Source organism: Rattus norvegicus, chromosome 4 (assembly GCF_036323735.1).
Source record: "Rattus norvegicus strain BN/NHsdMcwi chromosome 4, GRCr8, whole genome shotgun sequence".
NCBI lineage: Eukaryota > Metazoa > Chordata > Mammalia > Rodentia > Muridae > Rattus > Rattus norvegicus.
This window is the reverse complement of record NC_086022.1, coordinates 169,355,723-169,364,484: the sequence shown is the minus strand read 5'-3', so window position 1 is coordinate 169,364,484 and position 8,762 is coordinate 169,355,723. Positions and strand designations below refer to the sequence as shown.

Genomic DNA, 8,762 nt, shown 5'->3' with positions numbered 1-8,762 from the left:
GGGGAGGGTCTACTCCTTTGTCACCTGAACACACCCTGTTCATTCAATTTCCACATCTCTGCCATCTTCCCTGTAAAACAGTCCTTTCATACCTATAACCCAGTGCTCAGAAAGCTGAGGCAGGAGGTCTGCTATGAGTCTGAAACCATAGCAGATACTGGGCTATACAGTGAGTTCCAGGCTAGCCTGGGCTTTAAAGGGGGAACCTGTCTTTAAAAAAATAGTCTTTTTACTGAGTTTTTTAAAATCACAAACTAAACCTTAATTATTCTCTAAGGAGGTTAGAACTGTTCCTAAGATGCCTTCTCTTTAAAAACAAGCAAGCAAGCAAGCAAGCAAGCAAGCAAGCAAGCAAACAAAACCACAGCTGGGCATGGTGGTGCACCCCTTTAATCCTCATTCTTGGGAGGCAGAGTCAAGTAGATGTCTGTGAGTTTCAGGCCAGCCTGATCCAAATATTGAATTCCAGGACATCTATAACTACATAGTGAGACCTTGTCTCAACCTCCTCCGTCCCAAACTGCTCTTTTATCTCTCATCTTTTCCTCTCTAGATTCAAGATGATGATGATGATGGTGATGATGGTGGTGATGATGATGGTGGTGGTGATGATTATGGTGATGATTATGGTGATGATGATTAAAGACTCGGTGCCAAAATGTTGCCATGGCTGGCTTGGAACCCCATGTGTAGACTAGGCTGGACTTGAACTCACAGAGATCTGTTGGCCTTTTCTACCTGAATGCCGAGATGAAAGGCCTGCACCACCATGCCAACTTTATTTTTATTTTTTTACTCTCATTTTGTGGTCTAGTCTGCCTCCACCTTCTGACCTCTAAACTCTTTTAACCCTACTGTATGCCATTCAATCACTGATGCAGTCTTTACTCAGCTTTGGTCAATGTCTTACCTCCCTAGTTAGACCATATCCAGAGAAGATGCCCATAGAATGTCTCTCATAGACCCACACACAGGGAAGACAATACAATTTAATTGTCTAAATAAGGGAAGAGGCAATTACAGCAGAGCTGATGGAGTTGTTATCGAGAGTCATGCTCTGCACCTCTACTGCAAGGACTCTCTACTCTTTCCGTCAACAGATCCCAACACCTTTCCCTGTGAAGTTTTAGACTACTCCCCTCCCAACTTCCAAAAGCAGGCTCCTAGGTGGTTGTCAGCTCAGTGACGCTGCAGTACCACGTCCTGCCACGAGAGGACAGGGAGCCGCCGGACACTCCCCCTCCTAATTTGCAAGAGATCAAAGGCACCCCCCCCCCCCCAATCTAAACTGGGTCTGCATCTGCACGTACAGCCTGACGTCTTCTGCTGTTCTCACCTCCAAAAGGGCTCATTTTTTTACTCTGAAAGGTGATCTGAAAGTACCCGGAGGCATATTCCATAATGGTTACCTTAAATGATTAGTGATCGCCAGCCTTAACGATGCACCATGGTGGCAGGGTTTAAGGTAGGAGAGTACTAACAGAAATATCATGTTTCTAACCCACTCCAAACGTGCTCATCAGTTCTTCTGCCACCTTTAAAAAAGGCACCTAGGCAGTGTCCACATCTATTTCCTTCAACATACTGCCTTCAAGGGCCAGAATCCTTACTTCAGTACCCTGCAAATGACAGTGTTTTGGGGTAAATTCTTCCTACACAGGAATCTGGCTCTTGGGCCAGTCCACCAGGAGAGTGCTTTTCTGTCATTAATCTCATCTTTCTTATGTGATATCCACGTGAAGCCTTTTTAGTAGAAGCAGCTTCAAGCTCAGATGCTCAAAGGGCGCTGGGATAAAGCTTCGATTGTCCTATTCAGTGGCTGAGAATGGTTGTCGCCACCTCAGGTCTCTCGTTTTTTCCAAAGTATGTAGTGTCTCAAAAACAAAGCTACTTTGAAAAGAGGAGAGAGAAAAGAAAAAGAAAACAAGTACAAAACCCCCAAATCCATGAGAAACTTGGAGTTAAATCAAGTAGGTCTCGCATCTCTTGAGAGGAAGTGAACTCTGGTTTAACTTAAGATGATGCTGCACTTCTGATAAGAAAATACTTATTTTATGTGTAAGGGTGTTTTTGCCTACATGTTTGTATGTTCACGCCACAGGTGTGCTCGGTGCCCATGGAGGTCAGCAGAGGGCATCAGATCCCCTGGATCTGGAGTTACAGATGGTTGTAAGCTGCCCTGTGGATGCTGGGAATCGAACAGTCAGTGCTCTTGACTGCCCAAAACCCCCTTAAAGTTTTATTACATTTTTATTTATTTGTGTGTATAGCGGGGTGGGGCCGGCATGTGGACTGAGGACAATTTTCAAAGACGGTTCTCTCCACCGCATGGACACTTTACATGCTGAGCCATTCCGAGGGCACGCAGAAAAGATTTTTTAAAATAATCCTTGGCTATGTTTGCCATAAATCGAGGCATTCGGATAGGGTGCAAGGTCGAAGACACGGGTGAATGTCTGACAACTCGGGTGCAATTTTCCTTAAAGTACCTGTAACTTCCCTCTCAAGAGAAAAGCCCCGGATTTGGGATTCCGGAACCTTCTTACAGAGTGACCGCAGCAGTCTCTAGTCACCGTGTTTTTGTATAGTGCGGGCGGGCGGCAGACTCTGACTCCAGGGCCGCGAACTCGGAGCGACCAGGCGCGCGGGCGGGCGAGCGGGCGGAGCAAGCAGCAGCACGGCGGCGGCCTGCCTGCGCGCGGCGCCGGGTTCTTCCTCCCCGTGGCGCCCGAGGATCCGAGCCCACCTCCCGGAGCCTCCGGAGCCTCCGGCTCGCGAGGACGAGCACCGAGGGGCGGGCGACGCGCGGCCCCGTCCGGCGCCCCCGCCCCCCGCCCTGCCCTCGCCTGTCTCCTCCTTTCCCCCCACGGGCTTCGCTGAGTTCATTCACTGGGATTGGTTTCAAGTGACGCCATCTCTTTATTTTTAAACCGATGACCTCATCGGCGCTTGAAGTTTCCTGACCAGCGACTCTTTCTCTCTCCCCAACCCCCACCCTACCCCCCCTGGTCCCCTCCTGCGGGCATCACCGTTTGGGGGGGCTCTCATCCCACTTCCAGCCATTTACCCTCCCCCTCTCCACTTTTCCCGCGCGGACCCCCCCAACTTTACCTCAACTTCTTCATCCCTGTCGACATTTTTTTCCCCCTTTCGGGGGGCGGTGGAAGAGAAAGTGAAGAAAAGTTGCAAACGCCCGGGCTCTCGCTAAGCTCTCCGCCCACCCCTCAGAGGAGAAGCCCCGGCGGCGAGGAGGACGCGCTAGCGACGGCTGGGCGACGCGGTGACAAGGCTCGCTCCCCACACAGCGAGCCTGGAGCCGGCCGCCCCTCAAGTAAGTGTTCGCGGCGGGCCGCGGGCCGGCTGGGAGGCGCGTCCGCACCTCGTGCGGGCCGCCGCGCGCTCTCCCCGGGGGCCGGCGGGCCGCGGCCGGCCGGAGTGGCGTCGGCGTCGGTGACGGGGGTGTGTGTAGGCCGCGCTGGGGGGTCGGCCCGAGTCGCGGGGGCGCCCGGGCCTCGCCGCGCCGAGCGGAGCGGAGGCGAGCGGGCGAGCGAGCTCCGGGCCGCGGGTCGCGGGCACCTGGGCGGGCGAAGCTGCTCACTTCCAGACTGTTACACAACACGCCTGCCAAGTGGGGCCCCGGCCTGACTGTTTCCATTATCCCAAATTCACCTTGTGTGCTGGCAGCGAGGCCACCTGGGGAGCGACGGTGCCGCTTCCTTAAAACTCATGCCCCCAACCCCGAAAAAGAAAACCCACCCCCACACTTCAACTTCCATTCCGGGGCTCCCGTCACGGTGTTGGGGGAAAGCGGTCCGTCGGTGACTTTATTTACAGTAGCCGTAAAATGTGAGACATTAAAACGGGGGAAGCAACGGACGGTCTGTGAGTATCGTGTAGTTTCACGTGAGAAAAAAAAAAAAAACCCTGAGGAGGACGTGTATGCAAACTCTTTGAAGAGCGGGCGACGGTTGTTTTCCTACAGAAAGCTGGTAATAAACTTGGGGGAAGTACAAGGAGATCTTAAAATGAATGGCCGCTGCAAAACTGGAAAGAACTTTCCTTAAACGTCTGTTTCCAAGATCCTCGGTGTTCGGAAGCCCCGTGGGTCTCAGACTGTTTGGAGAACGCACACCTCTAATCAGCCCATGCTTAGAGAGGAAAAACCTGTTGCATAATCTCATTTGCTGTGGGGTTGGCTGAGCCGTCCCCTGGAACCAAGGGGGAAGTGAGTTAAGATGAGGGTTTTAAAACCTCTGAGGTTTTTATTTACACAGTGCGCTGGGTGCCACTTTGCCTTTAAAGATTGTAAGTAGATACCCTGCTCTTACAAGTGAATCAAACCTATGGAACCTGCTGGGGAAATGACCAGGTATGTGTCCTTCTCTCTCCTCTCTCTCTCTCTCTCTCTCTCTCTCTCTCTCTCTCTCTCTCTCTCTCTCTCTCTCTCTCTCTCTCAGACTGGGGAGGGGGGCTCTTGGCCACTCTATGGAGCTGATACAGTCGACAACTACTTCCTCAAGAGTCGTATGCTTTTTCATCTCCCATAAAGAAAAGACTTTTAAAGGTAAAAGGGGAACAAAGAGCTTCACCATTGAGATAATTTCCTTTTAACTACTCCAGAATCATATTATTGATGAGCACACTTCGGGGGACGGCTGTGGTTCAGATTTATAAAATTCTGTATTTGGTGAAGATCAGCAGCTTGGAGAAGTATATTGAAAACTGAAGTATTTGTGGCTTTGTGTATTTTAGTCAAAATGTGACTAGGCACTGCAAAAGGGTTTTTTGGTCTTTATTTTAAGAATAAAGCTGTGGGATTTACTGGTGTTTAACGACCTTGTGGGGTGTTGATATTAATTTTTTCTTGACATTTACCATCTTATGGGACAAATTCAGGACTTCAGCTTGAATTATTAGTTTTTAGTTCAATATTTGTGTTTGTCAGAGTTCCTAATGGAGAGAAAATTAGGAATAAGTTTATTTTAAATTTTAGTAAGTAGTGAATAAGTTGATTAAAATTATAAAACGTTGATAAAGATATTTACTTCTTTTTTTTTTTTTTTTTTTTTTTTTTTCTCCCTGGTATCTCAGCATACCAGAATACTTATCCTAAAATTGTGCTGGTTTTACTTTAGTGTTTCAGATGGTAAATTTTAATGGACAGGGTTGGGAACAGGAAAGTGCACAATACCCACTCCCTCCCCAGCTCTCACTTTGTTCAGTTCCCAAGTTCTTGTCATTTAGTTCAGCTCCATGACTGTAATTGAGTACCTACAAAATTAAAATATTAATATGAAATTGGGAGTTCCTGGTTTTTTGATCAAAGGTTTAATTATAGTAATTGAGAAAGGGGACAAAGAGGAAGATCCTGGTACCAATTCCCCTTCCTCCTTTTTCTTAGATGTTGAAAACTTATTTGTAGAGTGGAACAGAGGGGGCAGAGGTCAGCTAGTTTAAGAGTAGGTCTGGCCTAGGGTTAGGTGAGGTCCTAAGCCCATGTCGCCTCCCACATAGAGAGAGTAGGTCTGAGAAGCTTGAAGGGAAGTTTGACTGGAGTTAGAGAGGAGCAGGAACAACGTAGGGGTTTTAAAATATCCCTTTTTTCCCTCTAACTGCCTGGATTAGGAAATTGAATTTCATAGGATTTTCATTATTTGGCCTTAATATATTAAACAAGCAAGTTTATATAACTGCCCATTGTTAAGTCTTTTCTATTTTCAACCAATCATAAAGTCCTGTTAAATATAACTTGATGTAATTTACCAGTGTAGTTTATCCAGTCTCATGTTCCTGGTGTTTCCAACAAAGACAGTTTTTTGTTGCATCTTATCTGGACTAATAATTTCATTGGACACCAATGTTTTTTAAGAGCCTTGAGTTCTCAAACAGAAGATACCATAACTTGAAGGAGTAGATTAATATAGGGAAATCTCACTTGGCTTAAAACTCCCCCAAAAGATAACCAAGCATAACAAAACAAGTTTTTCAACATTTTTCAGCAGATTAAACATGTTAAAAAGACTTCATAGGAAACAATACATTTGATGCTTGATTGTCTTTAATAACTGTGTCAGATTTTAAAATTGAGACTGATACTCACATCATAAAGAAAAAATGTTACTAATGTTGGTTTAAGCAAAATCATAAAGTAAATCTTAAAAGCCAGATGTCATTTTCCCCTGATTTTCTTGTGTTGTGGGTAATCTGTTATTTTTATACATTTCTTTCATTTAGATAGATAAAGGGTTGGCTTTATGAAGGAAGGGTGTTGAAAGCTGGCTGAAGTAAAAAAAATCAGGGTTATACTTTAAGAAGAGGTCATTCTCTTACACTGACTGAGATAGGCGGTTAGAAATTTAAGCAGATACAGGACTTGGAAAAACCAAGTGTGGTTCAAAAGGAGAATCTAAGGCAGATTACTGAGGACAAGCGTGTGTGTGTGTGTGTGTGTGTGTGTGTGTGTGTGTGTGTGTGTGTCTGTCTGTCTGTCTGTCTGTCTGTCTGTGCACGCGCACATATGGGTATGCATATGCTAGGGGTATGACCAATACAGGAGGAAACAGGATACCTCTTGGGATGAAAGGAAAGAGGTATAAGTGGAATTTACCCCTTGGTACTTCAACAAGTGGAGAATAATAATTTGTCATCTCTTTCCTGATCTATGTTAGTTAATTATGTAGGCCTCTTGTCACCAAAAAGTCAGGTTTCTATTTTTTGTGGGATATATATATATATATATATATATATATATATATACACATATACATACACACAATCTAGGGGTGAGATGATGGATTATTGTGATCATATAACTATATGTAAACGTAAAACTTAATCACCGGAGTTAAGTTTAAAGTAGAAGGATCCATGTTACAGTTTCATGACCCATTTTGATTCAGGATGGATAAATCATAAGATGTTCAAATTATTAACTAAATTTCCAAATTGACTCACATGCAATCAAGAAAAAAACGTGTATTAAAGACATACTATTTCTCCTGTTTTATTTATTCATCTATTTTTGAAGCAGAGTCTCACTTTGTAGCTCTGGCTTAGCTGGAACTCACACTGTTTAGTTCTGGCTGGCATCAAACTCATAGAGATCTGTCTGCCTCTGCATTCCACAATGCCAGGCTTAAAGGTGTGCACCACCATGCCCCAGGATAACGCATCCTATTAACACGGATACTAAAAGTTTTGGACACAGGTCTGTACTCTCAAGGGGTGAAAGGTTGTAAGAATTTTACGGTGTGTGTGCATGCTTGCAAAGATAAAGATTAACAGTTCTTGGACAGCAGTGAGGACCAGATTCACTGTGTAAGGAGAAAAGAAATTAGAAGGTTCAAAGATGTAGTTGAGAGATAACAGAATTTGACTGACCTTGACCTTAAAGGACGGCTATGCATACTGTGTATTGATGAAGGGAAACTAGGGAGGTCGAAGAGAAACTGTTTATCCTTTTGCTTTTTCAGCAAATTTATGACTGAAAGCTGTCAACCGAAAATAAAGTTTTGCTTATCAACTAAATTTATAGTCTGATAAGAAAAGACAAGAGCACCACCACGATAAAGACAATAAGTGCCATAAACAAGTAAATAGTGCTTGGAAAAGTCCTGTCAGATGATTGGGAATAACACAAAGATCAAGGAGGTTATAGAGCGTTCCAGTTACTTGTCTATTGTTATTCCAATTAATTAATTGAGGCAGGGTCATGTGTATCCCAAGCTATGATGACACTTCTGACCCCCCCCCCCCACCTCCTAAGAGCTGGGATTTCAAGCCTGTATCTGTACTCTGGGAGGTACTAGACAGTGAGCCCAGGGTTCAAACATGTTAGGCGAGTATTAATCGAGGTCCATGTTCATCCCCATCTCAGTTATTCTGAATAACTTATTTTGATTATGATATTCTAATGATTTTTTTTAAAAGAGATGGTCTCATACAGCTTAGGGTGGTCTAACACTCAGTATGTATCATAGGTTGGTCTTGAACTTGTGAACCTGCTGCCTGTACCTTTAAAGTACTAGATTACAGATGTTGCCCCCATGCCTTTTTAAAAATTTTTCTCTTTTCTAAAAGATAGTGTCACAATACTTTAACTTAAACACTGCCACTAACCTGATTTGTGTGCTATGGAAATAAGTGTCTAGAATTTCTGTATGAGAGTGATCGTTGATAGCACAGTTTATAGGAAAGGGTACACCATATATGTTGTGATATAGCAAGATGATTAATTTTAAATATGTTCCTTTCCCCTCCTTCACATTTATGGTGATCCGTGCAGAGAGGTGGTGCTATTTGTTATCTGCATTATATGTCAGCTTTGGTGAGTATTTTCAGTTCTGGACATCAAGCCCATAGGTCCTCTTATATACTAGCAGAGCACTCTACCAGCTGAGAAACATTCATGGCCTTGTGTGTATTAGGGTTTTTTTCTGCATAACTCACATCCTAGGATAGGACCTAGCACTACAGTCCTTTGATAAACATTTGCTGAATCGGTTGCGTTTCGCCCTGTTGTGGACCTGACCTCAAACTTTTTGAAATGGCAGGTGGTTGATTCTTGTCACCTCTTTCTTCTCACAGTTCACAGTGCTTTCCCTCACTGAGCAGCGAAGCTATGTCCTTTTCCAGTCACTTCTCAGAATACTCAAGAGTGTTTGTCACACGATGACCTATTTTATAGTGTATTTTGGTTTCTGTTGCTGCTTTTTGCGATTTGGTTGGTGGAGAAGCACAGTCGGCAACACAGTTGTTGACTT

General features: G+C 44.7%; 1 protein-coding gene across 4 annotated transcripts in view; it reads left to right on the top strand.

Annotated features, from left to right (window-relative positions):
- Window positions 1-2,976: 2,976 nt before the first annotated feature.
- The window catches only part of Dusp16 (dual specificity phosphatase 16), an 83,391-nt gene continuing 77,605 nt past the window's right edge, over window positions 2,977-8,762 (top strand). Inside the window, exon 1 of one of the 4 annotated variants that reach the window (NM_001106624.3) lies at window positions 2,977-3,331. The gene's annotated coding sequence lies outside the window, so the exon portion shown is untranslated. Of the gene's footprint in view, window positions 3,332-4,234; window positions 4,370-4,416; window positions 8,327-8,762 lie in introns of those variants that run through there. The other 3 variants (XM_039107457.2, XM_039107456.2, XM_063285918.1) reach the window with 3 other exon arrangements.